Source organism: Salmo salar, chromosome ssa19 (assembly GCF_905237065.1).
Source record: "Salmo salar chromosome ssa19, Ssal_v3.1, whole genome shotgun sequence".
Taxonomy (NCBI): Eukaryota; Metazoa; Chordata; class Actinopteri; order Salmoniformes; family Salmonidae; genus Salmo; species Salmo salar.
In genome coordinates this window covers 60,029,711-60,046,712 of record NC_059460.1, presented here as the reverse complement: position 1 = coordinate 60,046,712, position 17,002 = coordinate 60,029,711, and positions in this window count along the sequence as shown.

The following is a 17,002-nucleotide window of genomic DNA, read 5'->3' as shown; positions in this document are numbered from 1 at the left end:
TTGAATTTGTTGTGCTGCTTGACTGGCGGTTATTGGAGGGAAACGATTTCCTCAACATCAACGCCATAGTAAAACGCTGTTTTTGGATATAAATATGAACTTGATAGAACAAAAAATGCATGCATTGTCTAACATAATGTCCTAGGAGTGTCATCTGATGGAGATTGTCAAAGGTTAGTGCATCATTTTAGCTTTGAATTGACAAAACATTACACACAGCTATTGTCAATGTACTCTCCTAACATAATCTAACTTTATGCTTTTGCCGTAAAGCCTTTTTGAAATCGGACGTGGTTAGAATAAGGAGATGTTTATCTTTCAAAGGGTGTAAGATAGTTGTATGTTTGAGAAATTTGAATTATGACATTTAATTGTTTTCAAATTTGGCGCTCTTGATATTTCACCTGTTGTTGATTGCCATCCATAACCTGACACAGACAGACAGACAGACAGACAGACAGACAGTGTAAGACTGTCTGTCTATGTAGCTGGAGGCATAGGAAGCATTAGCCTGGTTACTACCAGACTGAATTCTCGCGAGCTCACTGTTTTACATTTGCCCGAAGTAGTTTACCCCCGTCTCTGCTAAGGCTTCTCATGCTGCTCAGTTCCCAAACCGTAACTCATTTGAGATTCGGTCTGGTGTTAACGAGGCTAAAGAAGCATAGGCCTACTTAAAATTAATACATTTGCTTACATGATCCAGTTCTCTGAAGCAGGGATACACTTGAAGTATCTTGGTAGAACTGTCCTGCTCCTTAGTAGCATCAGAGTCGATGAAGGCCCGTCTTGCTTGGAATTCAAGGTCCAGGAGCTGGGAAACATCCTTCTGGTTGGGTCTGGCCTTGGTTTTGTACATATCCTGTAGAGTTGTATAATGTCTCACCTGGTTCTGTAGGCCTCTCAGTAGTTTCTGATGCCAGAAAACATCACAAACCCGACCAATTAACATTTAAAAATGTAGACTGAAATTAAGACCAGTGATTCCGCTGGTACTACCCCCCCAAACCTCTCATTCCACAGGAAACACTGAAGACTAAATAGTCACTTTGTTTCTAGTCCCTCATTTAGAGTAGTAGTAGAAGTTGCATTTATACGGAAACACTATACACTATTTCAATTTGTGTACTTACCACCCAACTGTTCAACCTCTGGGGTGCTGCATCAAGATAGTGAGGATCTCTCCAAGATCAGGGTTGAGGAGGTGGATTCGTCAGTCTCATCAGTGGACATCTCCTGGCTGCTCTGAAAGCTAAGGCTTCGTGGCCTCTTTCTTGAAGGGGTCGCTCCCTGCTTCTTTTTGGGGGTTGTCACATTCTGAATCCTTTTCAAAAGCTGCTTCTTCACAGATTCCTAAAAAACAACAAATTGTTTGTGTTGTAAATCACATTAAACCGAATACAGAAATGAAACGATACAAGCAGACACATGTTGCCCTGATTGATCTGGATGAAGCACATCCCTCCTATTTTGAGTGTCAGATGTTTGCACTTTGGCTGCCAGGTATCCAAGAGTGCTGTTTGGAAACATGTGTTGAATATCTGAGTAGTGACTTACCCACTCAGCTCCACTGGTTGTATATCTGTCCCGCAGCACTGGGTAGTACTCTGAGATGCTTCGCCATTACAGTGAGTTCACGGCTGCATGGATACTGGAAGTCATCCCCTGCCGCTCTCTTAATGGAAATCATGCTTGTTACTGTATTCCAGATTAATCGACAGCGAAGATCTTTGGAAAGGATATAGTCTCTTTGTCCAGCACGCTGATTTTCAAAAAAGGAGCTTCTTGATTGCTCCAACTCTGTGTCTGTGTATAAGACATACTGTGGGCTGACAAGCTGTACGGTTCTGGTGGAACCATGTTGGTCTCTTGGGTTTGGAGAGGGGTGGGGGGATGGAGGGGACAGGAGGGTGGAAGAAGGGGGGTGGGGGGGTGGGAGTGGGGCTGAAATCACAGGTCCCAGAGGAGGTGCCTAGTCCACACAGGTCCGATTCTTCACCCTGTATAAGACATACATTTATTCTATAGTAATTATAAAGGCAAAGAACACCACACTGTAACAACAACCTAACAGCAAACACCAAAACAAGTACATCTGTAGATACCTGTATTGTAATGATTGCCAGGAAATTCTACTTTGATAACAGGAAACACTGTCCGCATGGTTAGATTAAATGTCTCCCAAATGTCAAAATCTAACATGACCTCATTTTCACCATGAGTAAATCTCCAAATGGTTCTCCTTCTGAAGAAGTGCTCTGGACCGGGAAAGAGATCATGTAAATCCTCCTTAGAGGCTGGGCAGCATGTCTGTGCTTATATTAGCAGCTGAAGAACACATTTAACCACATGGTAAATAGTTAAGTAAACGCAAAGTGTCAGGTTGATATAGGTTATGATACATTTGCATACTGTCTTCCCTTTCCAGTTAATGCAGGAATGATTTACCAAGCTAGCTAATGTTAGCTAACAAAATTATACTACTAGTATATCATTAACGTTGAAGTCAATTACTTTAAACCAAAAGATAGTGCAAGCTAATGAAACTAACGTTAATGCTAAATTGTCTCCCATATAGAAAACCTTAGTTAATCTTTGCTTGCCTAGCTAAGATTGTAGACAATGACTGACACCATCGATAATTTAGCGCCATTTCTATTGATTTTCTATTGTCAATAGAAAGGGCGCCAAAGACGGCGAAGCTAAATAATCGACGGTGTCAGTCATTAGGGCACATTTACACCTCATTAACACTATTTCTGGCAATAAAGCACTCTCCATCTAACCAAAGTTCAAGTTTTTTCAACGAAAGGCCGTTCATGCAGTTATTAACTGCTAAAAGTCAACGTTACCTTGTTAAAAGTAGCATGCTAACTTGGTTTGCCAACTTTCCAATTCAAATGAACGTTAGCTAACGTTAGCTTGCTAAGGAGAAAGGTAGACGGTATAAACAAATTAACATTACATTTTAATACTGCGGTTGATATATGGTCCATGCCTGGATATGTGTCATCCATTCCATCTTCATTCATGGTGTTGTTAGATGACTCAAAGATTTGGACCGTATTTGACTTTTTAGTTTTTTAGGCCTCCCTTATTTAGCTAGATAATGTGATGAACGTACGTCAGTTAAGCAATATCACACGAGAGGGAGTGCTGAATATCAGCACGGCTGTGATTCGGTCATAGGTACGAGGTTGCAGGACAAAGCTAATACTATTCAGTATAACAGCACGACCTCGAGTGTGATATTGCTTTTATACAACAGTTCTACAAGCGCAATTTATTAGTTAACAGTAATAAGCGACAACAGCTTATGATTTGTTTATTTATTTCATCATTTATTTGGCTCCGCCAACACATAGTTCCCCAACTGGTCTGGGACTGGACTGTTGCCAAGCACCACATATACATTTTCCTCCACACTAGCTTGCTACTGCTACTTTGTGTAGGTCGTAACGTTACCGTCCTCTCCTGACGACCATTCATAATTTAACTCAAATGTTATTTGTGGAAATAAGTTCATCTTTGCGGTGCGAAGTTTGTTACCATTTAAGATAGATAAAGATTGTTAATGTAATTAACGGTTATTAGAACACCTGTAAAGCGGAGTGATACATGTATAGTTAAAAGTCCCAGTGGTGTTGTTCTCTACTCCAGTCAAATAACTTGGTTTTATTATAAATACTGAACATCATTTTCACTTCTTTCCGCCCTTTTCATCGAAAGCAGTGGGAACGTTTTACTTGCGTTTAGTAACGTTCAAGATGCTTACTTTTTCATTGAAACTGTTATTGAGCCATATCAATACATTGCACAGTCGCAGCCCTGATTTCTGGTTGCTCTGTGGTATTGACGGATGCTCTGAGGAATATAGAGTGTACAATTCCTTCCATCGTGTAAAGAGAAACTACCTTCAACACCTACTTGATTGCACCCGACCAGATGAACAGCCATCGGAGGAAAGCCAAGCACCACCGGAACAAGTAAGTAGCTATCTAGGATTTTTTTTGTTCTCTGGATTTAAAAAAATAATTTAATGAACAGACAATACACGGACCAAAGTCAAACTGTCCATTAGGCTATTCGATCATTTTAGCCATAATGACTCTTATGGCTAAAGCTGGGTTTAATGTGAAAATAATCGATGATAAATAGGAACAAAACACTTAAATAGCACTATTGGTGACACTAAATACAATTTCAAATAATCATCTGTTTCTTTGATGTGTGGTACACAGGACGACATTCAACCTGATAGTCTCCTAGCTAACTCAAGCATCACTGATCAGCAACTCCATACATCTGACTCAGATGATGGGCAAAGGGGCATTGACCAACATGGAGCTGTCACAGTGCAACAAGTAAGTTACTCCGTTGGTGGCAATCTACTGAAACTGACCATATTTTTTTAAGTACTTAGATTTACTAATAGTATTCATAGTCAGTCTTTGCAACCACTTCTCCTGTCACAAACATTATACTTGTCATGAACTTGTAATGTCCAGCCTCAGGATAATCCATGTCTTGTTTTGTACGCTTTGTACAAATAATAAAACGCAGAACTACAGGATGTTTCTTAACATAAGTCTTTATTAACTAGCTACAACTGCATGTTCGCCTATCTCCAACCACGATCAACTGACCATGCCCTAACCGTCTGGGTGGTCTTAACCAATCACTGCACAGTAGGATATGGCGGTAAAATGCATCCAATTATAATTCAGTATGTATTCACATATGAATATTACATCCCCCTTCTTTTAAAACAAAATACAAATGTTTTACATATTCTAAGCTTTTCTTTTGAATACATGCTCTGTAGTTTGAACTCAAGGTAAGTAACCATTTATATTGCATAATACACCAACTGAATCAACATACTCTGAAACAATGATCCAACATACTGATACTTTTCAAACAAGGGATTCTCAGCAACTCAGCTTTCACTGTAGAAATGACATCTTAACATTTCAAACAAATACAATACCAAAGCATGTCAAGTGAACTTTCAATAACAAGTTTACAGTCTGGAACTCTTTTAGGGCAGCGATCCGCCTACACTCTTTGACATTTCACAGGTCGAGGACAGCTCTGGGCTTGACCTCTCTTCCTGACCTTGTGCGATATGATGTTGAGCATGCTTCTGTGTCAATCAACAGCTCTTGTGGTGTTGCAGGTAAGTGTGGTGTATGTTGTGCTGTGTGTGTGTTTAGTCCATCACGTTCTATTTCAGGGGAACAGTTCGTCTCATCAGTGTGTTGTTCTTTTGTGTTCAGTAAGTGACGACGATTGCGGCGGTACACTGCTCCTTCTGCTGTGCGGATGTGATATGAACGTTCAGTGTCAGCTGGCTGGATGACGACTGCTGGTTTCCAGAGGCCATGCTCCTGGATTCTAACTGACTCTCCGTCGATCAGTGGTGGCAGTGGTCTAGCTGACCTGTCGTAGTATCGCTTTTGTTGTTGTTGTCTCTGTGCACGTTTTCCATTCCATTACTTGTAGCTGACGACCTCAGGTTGCAGCTGCTGGTTGGTGCTGAGAAGGGTTGAGCGAAGTCTGCGGCTCATCAACAGCTGGGCTGGTGATTTGAAGTTGTCAACTGGAGTGTTGCGGTATTCAAGGAGACTGAGGTAGGGGTCTCTCTTGTCTGCTTTTGCTTTGTCCATGAGTGATTTAGCAATCTGCACAGATTTTTCAGCAAGGCCATTACTTTGAGGGTAATGTGGGCTTGTGGTGATATGTGTGAACTCCCATGCTTTTGTGAAGGATTCAAACTCATTTGATTTGTAACAGGGCCCATTGTCAGATATTAAAGTCTCTACAATGCCATGCCTGGCAAAGGCTGCTTTCAGCTTGTGTATCACAGCTGCAGATGTGGTGCAGTGAAGCTTGTCGAGTTCGAAGTATCTGCTGTAGTAGTCCACTGTTACGATGTAGTCCTCGTTGTTCCAGGTGAACAGATCGGTTGCCACGACCTGCCAGGGTCGGTCTGGGATACAGTGAGGTAACATTGGCTCTTTGGTGTTTGAGGGGCATCTTTCAAGACAGATGGTGCATCTACCAACAATGTCCTCTATTTGTTTGCACATTCCAGGCCAAAACATAATGTCCCGTGCTCTCTGTTTGCACTTTTCCATGCCCATGTGTCCAGCATGGATCTTTGTCAAAATCTCTTCTCTGAGACTGGTAGGAATAATGATTTTCTCTCCTTTGAAAATGATTCCGTTGATCTGTGATGGTTCATCACGATGGTTCCACAATTCTGAGACGCTCTGAGGGCATTTTCTCCTCTCCTCAGGCCATCCATCCTGTATGACTTTCCTCAGCTGTGTGAGTTGTGAGTCCTTGTCTGTTTCTGCTTGGATCTCCTTCAGTTTTGTGTCACTAACTGGTAAGTTGCTGTACACAGTGTGTACTTGCATGTCCATGCCTTCACTGAGGCTGCTGTCCTTGTAGGTAAGAAACTTCCTGGAGAGTGTGTCTGCGACAGGGATGTCTTTGCCTGGACGGTGAGTGATTGTGAAGTCGTATTTTTGTAGTTGAAGGATCATTCTCTGTAGCCTTGTCGTCCATATACGTACTGATGGAAACGTTTACATCCGAACAGAATGGCATAGAGCTCCTTTTCAATTTGAGCGTAGTTGATTTCACAGTCTGTGAGAGATTTGGAAGCGTAGCCGATGGGCTTTCCTTCTTGCAGTAGCACTGCACCTAGTCCATACTTCGACGCGTCCACTTGGAGTCTGAGCTCTTTGTTGGGGTCGTAGTAGGCAAGGATTGGTCCTGGTTCTCTCTTGATCAAGTCTTTCACATTCTGGAAAGCAATGTCGTGTTGCTTGTCCCAGAGAAACTCACTGGACTGCTTTAGCAGTTGACGCAGGGGTGCATTAGCATTGGAGAGGCTGGGTGCGAACTTGGATAAGTAGTTGACTATGCCAAGCACTGTTTCCAGCTCTGTACGGTTTTTTGGTGGCTCCATTTCTTTTATGGCTGAGATCTTCTGTGGATCTGGCTTGATTCCATTCGCTGTGAGAAGATGTCCGAAGTAGCTGACCTCTGTAGCGCCGACTGTGCTCTTCTCTGGGTTGAGCCGGACTCCTCTCTCGCGGGATCTTTGCAGCATCGCGCGGAGGTTTCGGTCGTGCTCCTCTTTGGTTCGACCATAGACAAGGATGTCATCCACAATTGCCACAACTCCGTCGAGGCCTTCGTACACTTCGTCAATCTTTCGCTGAAACTCGTCTTGGGCTGTGATAATCCCAAAAGGCAGGCGACGGAACCTGTAGCGTCCAAACGGTGTGTTGAATGTTGTGAGCTTAGATGACTCTTCTGTGAGCTTGATAGCCCAGTAGCCTGATCTAGCGTCCATGACACTGAAGTAGTGTTCTCCCGCTAGCTTGTGTGTGATACCATCTAGCGTCGGTAAAGGGTAATGGGGTCGTTTGATAGCCTTGTTCAAGTCTCTTGGGTCAAGGCATACTCGGAGCTTGCCTGTGCGTGGTTTCTCCACCACCACTAACGCGTTTACCCAGTCGGTCGGTTCTGTAACCTTGGTGACTATGTCAGATTGCTCCATGCTCTCCAACTCTTTCTTCAGACGGGCACGGAGAGCAAGGGGAATCTTTCTCGGGGGGTAGACCACAGGGGTTGCGTCTGGGTCAAGGTGAATGGTACATTCTCCTGGGAATAATCCTATTCCCGTAAAGACATCAGCAAACTCCTCCAGTACATTTCCTGTCTCTACTGGTGCTGTTACTGATAAAACTAGCTTGATGAGGTCCATGTCTAAACATGCTTTAAGACCTAGCACTGCAGGTGCTCTAGTGTCAACAACGTAAAAGTCCAACATCATGTCACTTTCCTTGTATTTGCATTTGAAAGTGCATGTGCCTTTTACTGGGAGCTGTTCACCACCATAACCAGTCAGTCTGCGCATGGTGGGCTGTAGCTCGCACTCAGATGTCAAGCTGCGGTACTTATTCAGAGGAATAATATTTACTTGTGCACCTGTGTCTAGTTTGAACTTTAGCTTTGTGCCTTGTGTTCCTATCTCAATGTCAGCAAAGGCTTGCGCTGTCTCTGATATGTGACTTTTCTGTGTCACTGAATCAATAAACAGTTCATCATCATTTGACTCTTTGATTGACATTTCATCTTCACTCACTGTGTGTACTGTTTTTCCACGGTAAGCTCTGCACACTTTTGCAAAGTGATTCCATTTACCACATTTAGTACACTGTTTGCCTTTAGCTGGGCAATTTCCTTGTTCGCCATGCACTTTGTATCCACAATATCCACATGTTTTGGGGCGTTTTGAGTCTGTGTCGCTCTGTTTTGGAGTTATGTCTCTCTCCGTTCTGAAACGCTCTCTGGGCACCGGAGGTGTGCTTTGATGTCTGCCTGACTGCGTGCACTGCTTGTTCACGTGATGCGCTCGTGCTGCGGCGCGAAATGGTTTTCATCTGAACCTGTGCTAGCTCGTGAGATCTGGCTATGTCGATAGCTTTGTCCAGCGTTAGCTCAGACCCAACGTTCAAAAGTTTCTCTCTCACTCGCGGTGAGTGTATTCCAAATACAATACGGTCCCTGACCATCTATCTCATCCTTGTTTGAATAATCAGTCTTTCACAAGCAGACGCAGCTCAGTCACAAACTGTTCAAAAGACTCGCTAGCTCCCTGTACTTTCTCATGGAATTTGTACCTAGCGAAAATTGTATTAGTCTTCGGCACAACATATGCTTCAAAAAACGATCGTAGTATGTTTTCAGTACCTTTGATTCAGCCTCGGTAAGTGTCCATGTGTTGTAAATATCTCTCCCTTTTTCACCGATCCAGAGGAGCAGGTAGCTACACTTTTCCTCTTCTCCTCTTGCCTTCAGAGGACCCGTGAACATTAGCTCCACATGCTGTTTGTACTTACGCCATGCATCGGGTAAGTTTGTAGACTCCCAGTCCATTCGAGGTGAAGGAACTCCAGAAAAATCCATCTTTTAAGACCATTTACTCTGACACCATGTCTTGTTTTGTACGCTTTGTACAAATAATAAAACGCAGAACTACAGGATGTTTCTTAACATAACTCTTTATTAACTAGCTACAACTGCATGTTCGCCTATCTCCAACCACGATCAACTGACGATGCCCTAACCGTCTGGGTGGTCTTAACCAATCACTGCACAGTAGGATATGGCGGTAAAATGCATCCAATTATAATTCAGTATGTATTCACATATGAATATTACACTACATTCAATGTCAACATTTTTTTTTTTTGAATCTGACAACACATGCCACTGCTTTTGTGATAAATACCAGAGCCAAGCATCATCTCTCACAGGTAAGATGCTTTTTCTGAACAGAGCATTTGGTTTGTTACATTATGCAGAGCATTTTGTAGTGGTTGAGTGATGGTTGAGTTCATTCTCAGTGCTAGGTTGTGTTCCTTACTATTGTTGAGCCCTTATGTCCTTATGTTAATGAATATGTCATAAGAAAATCTGAATATCATAGGTATACATGATGGTGTGTTCCAACCTCCATGATTGATGACATCCCCACCTCTCTCACTATCTCATTTTCAGAAAGGTGTGAATTACATTGTTGCTGGGGTACAGCAGTATCAATCATCACTATTGGACAACCTCAGGAAGCAGATGGAGGCAGTGCTAAAGAAGCATTCAGGAAGCACATCAGGTTGAAAAAGATGCAATGGATATATTTGACAATTTCATTGACCCTTTTGTTGGCGTTGCAACAACATTTAGACAGGACAGTGTTATTAAGAAGCTGTTTGGATGCAGAGGAAATTCCAATTGCTGGAACCATATGCAGGATGAAATGTGGAGGATCAAAAGACATTTTCATCAAAGACAAATTATTTTATTATGTACCATTAGTCAAAAGTCTAGAGCAGTTCTTATCACACCCAAGGATTTTGTCTATGGTTGAAAAGGGACCCCAGATGTGCAGGGCAAGTTGTTTTCATGACATTGTTGATGGTGCTCTTCTAAAATCACATCCCTTATTTTCAGAGAAACCAAATGCATTGCAGATTGTTCTGTACACGGATGAAATAGAGATCTGTAACCCACTAGGATCCTACATCTACGCCAATCTGGTGGAGATGTAAAAATAAAACAAATTGGTGTACTACACCCTAGGAAATATAAATCCAAACTACAGGTCTAAACTGGCTGCTATCAGGCTACTTGCCAGGGCTAGATCAGCAGACCTCTGCAAATCTGGTGTAGATGTAATATTGAATAGAATCAAGGAAGACATGGATGCAGCCATTGTACAGTGGGGTTAAAATGCTAACTATTAACGGCGAGAAAACGATATATGGTGCCATGGTCTCTCTCTCTGGAGACACCCTGGCACAACATGAACTAGCAGGGTTCAAAGAGGGTGTGGGCTTTGCCTACAGTAAGTGCAGACACTGAGTGTTCTTTTGAGGACATGCAGTCACACTTCAATGAGGATGCATATACTGAAAGGACATTGGAGAAGCATGTCAGACAGTGTGATGAAATAGAAAAGGCACAGACTGACTTGCTTCGCAACAGCCTGAGAACAACATATGGGATCAATAGAAGGAGCAAGTTAGTTGAATTCTCAGCCTTCGATATCATACAACAAACTCCGCAAGACATTATCCATGTAATTCTGGAGGGCATAGCCCCAATGTATTTTGAATCATCTTGTTGTGTCTGGACAGATTGATCTGGACTCAGTGAATTCTGCTATTCTTCGATTGTCACGGCTGTCTAGGACCAGTGGAGATGTGGAATCAGGAGCAGGAGACAGAGGGCCGGAGCAACTGTGTTTTAATAATAATAATAACACGCAATAGCCGTAGGGCACAGGGCGAGTGGCGAAGTCCGCCAGGGGAAAACACCTTCCCAAAATAAGCGCACTGAAGAGAAAAAAGCGCACCGGGCGCAGCCCGGCAATATAATAGATAATAACAGTTTTCCAATCGCAACTGTCCTGAGTGGACAATAAACAATCCCGCACGAGAACCCCAACTGAAAATACACACTAAATAACCCCCCACTAATGACAAACACAAAACAGGTGCGAGATACAGACAAAACCAAAAGACACAGAAACGATCGGTGGCAGCTAATAGGCCGGCGACGACGACCGCCGAGCGCCGCCCGACCGAGGAGGGGCGCCACCTTCGTTAGATACTGTGACATGGATTCCCTTATTCCCCTCTAGATGTTAGAGATCGGCCATCCCCAATATCTGTTAGTACATTAACGTCAAGTGATGGAAAACTAAAATAGTCATCTTGGCAAATGCTTGTCCTGCTAAGGATATTGCCATTTGTTTTGGAGAGTTTGGGAGTCAATGCATATATACGACTGACAATTGAGCTAATAGAGATTGTACAGATAGTATTTGCACCTGTTCTTTCCATTGTGACTGTGTCTAGGTTGAAGTTACTCATTGATAATCATTAGAAAGAGCTTTTTCCAGACTGCAATGTTACACCTAAACAGCATTATATGATACATTTGCCATCACAGATAAAGTCATTGTGTCCAATGGTTAGACATACAGTGAGGGGGAAAAAGTATTTGATCCCCTGCTGATTCGTATGTTTGCCCACTGACAAAGAAATGATCAGTCTATAATTTTAATGGTAGGTTTATTTGAACAGTGAGAGACAGAATAACGACACAAAAATCCAGAAAAACGCATGTCAACATTTTTATAAATTGATTTGCATTTTAATGAGGGAAATAAGTATTTGACCGCTCTGCAAAACATGACTTAGTACTTGGTGGCAAAACCCTTGTTGGCAATCACAGAGGTTAGATGTTTCTTGTAGTTGGCCACCAGGTTTGCACACATCTCAGGAGGGATTTTGTCCCACTCCTCTTTGCAGATCTTCTCCAAGTCATTAAGGTTTCGAGGCTGACGTTTGTCAACTCGAACCTTCAGCTCCCTCCACAGATTTTCTATGGGATTAAGGTCTGGAGACTGGCTAAGCCACTCCAGGACCTTAATGTGCTTCTTCTTGCGCCACCTCTTTGTTGCCTTGGCCGTGTGTTTTGGGTCATTGTCATGCTGGAATACCCATCCACGACCCATTTTCAAGGCCCTGGCTGAGGGAAGGAGGTTCTCACCCAAGATTTGACGGTACGTGGCCCCGTCCATCGTCCTTTTGATGCGGTGAAGTTGTCCTGTCCCCTTAGCAGAAAAACACCCCTACAGCATAATGTTTCCACCTCCATGTTTGACGGTGGGGATGGTGTTCTTGGGGTCATAGGCAGCATTCCTCCTCCACCAAACACGGCGAGTTGAGTTGATGCCAAAGAGCTCCATTTTGGTCTCATCTGACCACAACACTTTCACCCAGTTGTCCTGTGAATCATTCAGATGTTCATTGGCAAACTTCAGACGGGCATGTATATGTGCTTTCTTGAGCAGGGGGACCTTGCGGGCGCTGCAGGATTTCAGTCCTTCACGGCGTAGTGTGTTACCAATTGTTTTCTTGGTGACTATGGTCTCAGCTGCCTTGACTACAACAAACTCCGCAAGACATTATGCATGTAATTCTGGAGGGCATAGCCCCATTGGAAATCAAATGTGTTTTGAATCGTCTTGCTGTGTCAGGACAGATTGATCTGGACTCGGTGAATTCTGCTATTCTTGGTTTCCCTTATTCCCCTCTAGATGTTAGATATCGGCCATCCCCAATTTCTGTTAGTACATTAACGTCAAGTGATGGAAAACTAAAACAGTCATCTGGGCAAATGCTTGTCCTGCTAAGGATATTGCCATTTGTTTTGGAGAGTTTGGAAGTCAATGCATATATACGACTGACAATTGAGCTAATAGAGATTGTACAGATAGTATTTGCACCTGTTCTTGCCATTGTGACTGTGTCTAGGTTGAAGTTACTCATTGATAATCATTAGAAAGAGCTTTTTCCAGACTGCAATGTTACACCTAAACAGCATTATATGATACATTTGCCATCACAGATGAAGTCATTGGGTCCAATGGTTAGACATATGTGTATGCGGTTCGAGTCTAAACATTGTTTCTTTAAAAAATGGGCTTCCAAGCTCAATATAAAGAAAAATATTTGCAAGTCTTTGATCAATCAGAACCAAATATATGAAAGTTGCCAAAATGTAGACAGTTCAATGCACCCAGTTTTTTCAAATGAAAGGGAGATGGGACCTGTATCAGAGGTTAAAGATCTACAATAGTTACGTGGGAAATTGAGGGACTTCCTAGGTTTCAATGAAGTAAACCATGCTGTATCAGTCAAATGGCTTGTAATAAATACATAACTCAGAAGTCCATGATCTTTGCAAAAGTACTGAATGGTAATATGCCAGAATTTGGACTGGTCAAAAACATATTTCTTGTTGATTCTAGGCTTTATTGTTTGGAATTTCAACCATTTCAAACTATACGCTTTGATAGAAACATCATGGCTTATCAAGTTAAGGTCCCACAATTTGCACAGGCCACTGAGTTAGTGGATGCTGAAAAGCTGGTTGATTTTACCTCTCATTACACAAGTAGCAACAAGAGCCAAACTTATGTTCAAGTAAAATACCATCTTGGGGAAGTAATAGAATTGGACAACAGTTCAAATGACTCGGTGTGTTCCCCAGATATGAAAAGTGTACTGTCTTTGTTCTGTACTGTATTTTGTCTACATAATTGCTGTGCTGTGTGTAAGATTGACAATAAAACAGTGAATTCCATTTGGTCATTATCTGTTCTTAATATGTGAAGAGATGAAAAGGATAAGATGCTTGAAATAAGAAATTCTGACTTTGACAAAGCAGTTTTGTACTTGTCAGTGTTGATCAAACAGCTTTATAATTCTGGTATTTCTAGCTTCGGGCATTAAGTTACTCAGAACCAGTAACACAATCTCAGTAACAAGTTATATTATCTTAAGATAATTAAGGACAAAAAAGCTTGAAACAAGTGAAATGCTCCAACATAAAAACTGGCTGATAAGAAGAAAATCTTGTCAGACCAAAAACAAGCATATAGCCTTGATTTAAGATATTTAATCTTACTAAGATTTCAATTTTTGCAGTGCAGATGCGTCTTAACATCAACTGTTCAGAGGAGACTGCGTGAATCAGGCCTTCATAGTCGAATTGCTGCAAAGAAACCACTGCTAAAGGACACCAATAAGAAAAAGAGACTTGCTTGGGCCAAGAAACACGAGAAATGGACATTAGACCGGTGGAAATCTATCCTTTGGTTTGTTGAGTCCAAATTTGAAATTTGGTTCCAACCACCGTGTCTTTGTGAGACGAGGAGTAGGTGAACGGATGATCTCTGCATGTTTGGTTCCCACCGTGATGCATGGATGAGGAGGTGTGATGGTTGTTACCAACAATTGAGGTCTCAAACTAAAAGGTCCAGTACATGAACACACTTACCGCTGGCTACTATATGGAGACAAACAACAAACCTTTTTTAATGAGCTGTGAAAAAAAGAGTGAACTATTTTCCAATGCTCATCAAATCAAATCAAATTTATTTTTATATAGCCCTTCGTACATCAGCTGATATTCTCAAAGTGCTGTACAGAAACCCAGCCTAAAACCCCAAACAGCAAGCAAAGCATGTGAAAGAAGCACGGTGGCTAGGAAAAACTCCCTAGGAAAAACTCCCTAGAAAGGCCAAAAACCTAGGCAGAAACCTAGAGAGGAACCAGGCTATGAGGGGTGGCCAGTCCTCTTCTGGCTGTGCAGGGTGGATATTATAACAGAACATGGTCAAAATGTTAAAATGTTCATAAATGACCAGCATGGTCAAATAATAATAATCATAGTAGTTGTCGAGGGTGCAACAAGCACGTCCGGTGAACAGGTCAGGGTTCCATAGCCGCAGGCAGAACAGTTGAAACTGGAGCAGCAGCACGGCCAGGTGGACTGGGGACAGCAAGGAGTCATCATACCAGGTAGTCCTGAGGCATGGTCCTAGGGCTCAGGTCCTCCGAGAGAAAGACAGAAAGAGAGAAAGAGAGAATTAGAGAGAGCATATTTAAATACACACAGGACACCGGATAAGACAAGAGAAATACTCCAGATGTAACAGACTGACCCTAGCCCCCCGACACATAAACTACTGCAGCATAAATACTGGAGGCTGAGACAGGAGGGATCAGAAGACACTGTGGCCCCATCCGATGATACCCCGGACAGGGCCAAACAGGCAGGATATAACCCCACCCACTTTGCCAAAGCACAGCCCCCACACCACTAGAGGGATGTCTCCAACCACCAACTTACCGTCCTAAGACAAGGCCGAGTATAGCCCACAACGATCTCCGCCATGGCACAACCCAAGGGGGGGCGCCAACCCAGACAGGAAGACCACGTCAGTGACTCAACCCACTCAAGTGACGCACCCCTCCCATGGACGGCATGGAAGAACACCAGTAGGCCAGTGACTCAGCCTCTGTAAAAGGGTTAGAGGCAGAGAATCCCAGTGGAAAGAGGGGAACCGGCAAGGCAGAGACATCAAGGGCGGTTCGTTGCTCCAGCCTTTCCGTTCACCTTCACACTCCTGGGCCAGACTATACTTAATCATAGGACCTACTGAAGAGATAAGTCTTCAGTAAAGACTTAAAGGTTGAGACTGAGTCTGCGTCTCTCACATTGGTAGGCAGACCATTCCATAAAAATGGAGCTCTATAGGAGAAAGCCCTACCTCCAGCCGTTTGCTTAGAAATTCTAGGGACAATTAGGAGGCCTGCGTCTTGTGACCGTAGCGTACGTGTAGGTATGTACGGCAGGACCAAATCGGAAAGATAGGTAGGAGCAAGCCCATGTAATGCTTTGTAGGTTAGCAGTAAAACCTTGAAATCAGCCCTTGCCTTAACAGGAAGCCAGTGTAGGGAGGCTAACACTGGAGTAATATGATCAAATTTTTTGGTTCTAGTCAGGATTCTAGCAGCCGTATTTAGCACTAACTGAAGTTTATTTAGTGCTTTATCCGGGTAGCCGGAAAGTAGAGCATTGCAGTAGTCCAGCCTAGAAGTTACAAAAGCATGGATTAATTTTTCTGCGTCATTTTTGGACAGAAAATTTCTGATTTTTGCAATGTTACGTAGATGGAAAAAAGCTGTCCTTGAAACAGTCTTGATATGTTCTTCAAAAGAGAGATCAGGGTCCAGAGTAACGCCGAGGTCCTTCACAGTTTTATTTGAGACGACTGTACAACCATCCAGATTAATTGTCAGATTCAACAGAAGATCTCTTTGTTTCTTGGGACCTAGAACAAGCATCTCTGTTTTGTCCGAGTTTAAAAGTAGAAAGTTTGCAGCCATCCACTTCTTTATGTCTGAAACACAGGCTTCTAGCGAGGGCAATTTTGGGGCTTCACCATGTTTCATTGAAATGTACAGCTGTGTGTCGTCTGCATAGCAGTGAAATTTAACATTATGTTTTCGAATGACATCCCCAAGAGGTAAAATATATAGTGAAAACAATAGTGGTCCTAAAACGGAACCTTGAGGAACACCGAAATTTACAATTGATTTGTCAGAGGACAAACCATTCACAGAGACAAACTGATATCTTTCCGACAGATAAGATCTAAACCAGGCCAGAACTTGTCCATGTAGACCAATTTGGGTTTCCAATCTCTCCAAAAGAATGTGGTGATCGATGGTATCAAAAGCGGCACTAAGATCTAGGAGCACGAGGACAGATGCAGAGCCTCGGTCTGACGTCATTAAAAGGTCATTTACCACCTTCACAAGTGCAGTCTCAGTGCTATGATGGGGTCTAAAACCAGACTGAAGCGTTTCGTATACATTGTTTGTCTTCAGGAAGGCAGTCAGTTGCTGTGCAACAGCTTTTTCTAAAATTTTGGAGAGGAATGGAAGATTCGATATAGGCCGATAGTTTTTTATAATTTCTGGATCAAGATTCGGCTTTTTCAAGAGAGGCTTTATTACTGCCACTTTTAGTGAGCTTGGTACACATCCGGTGGATA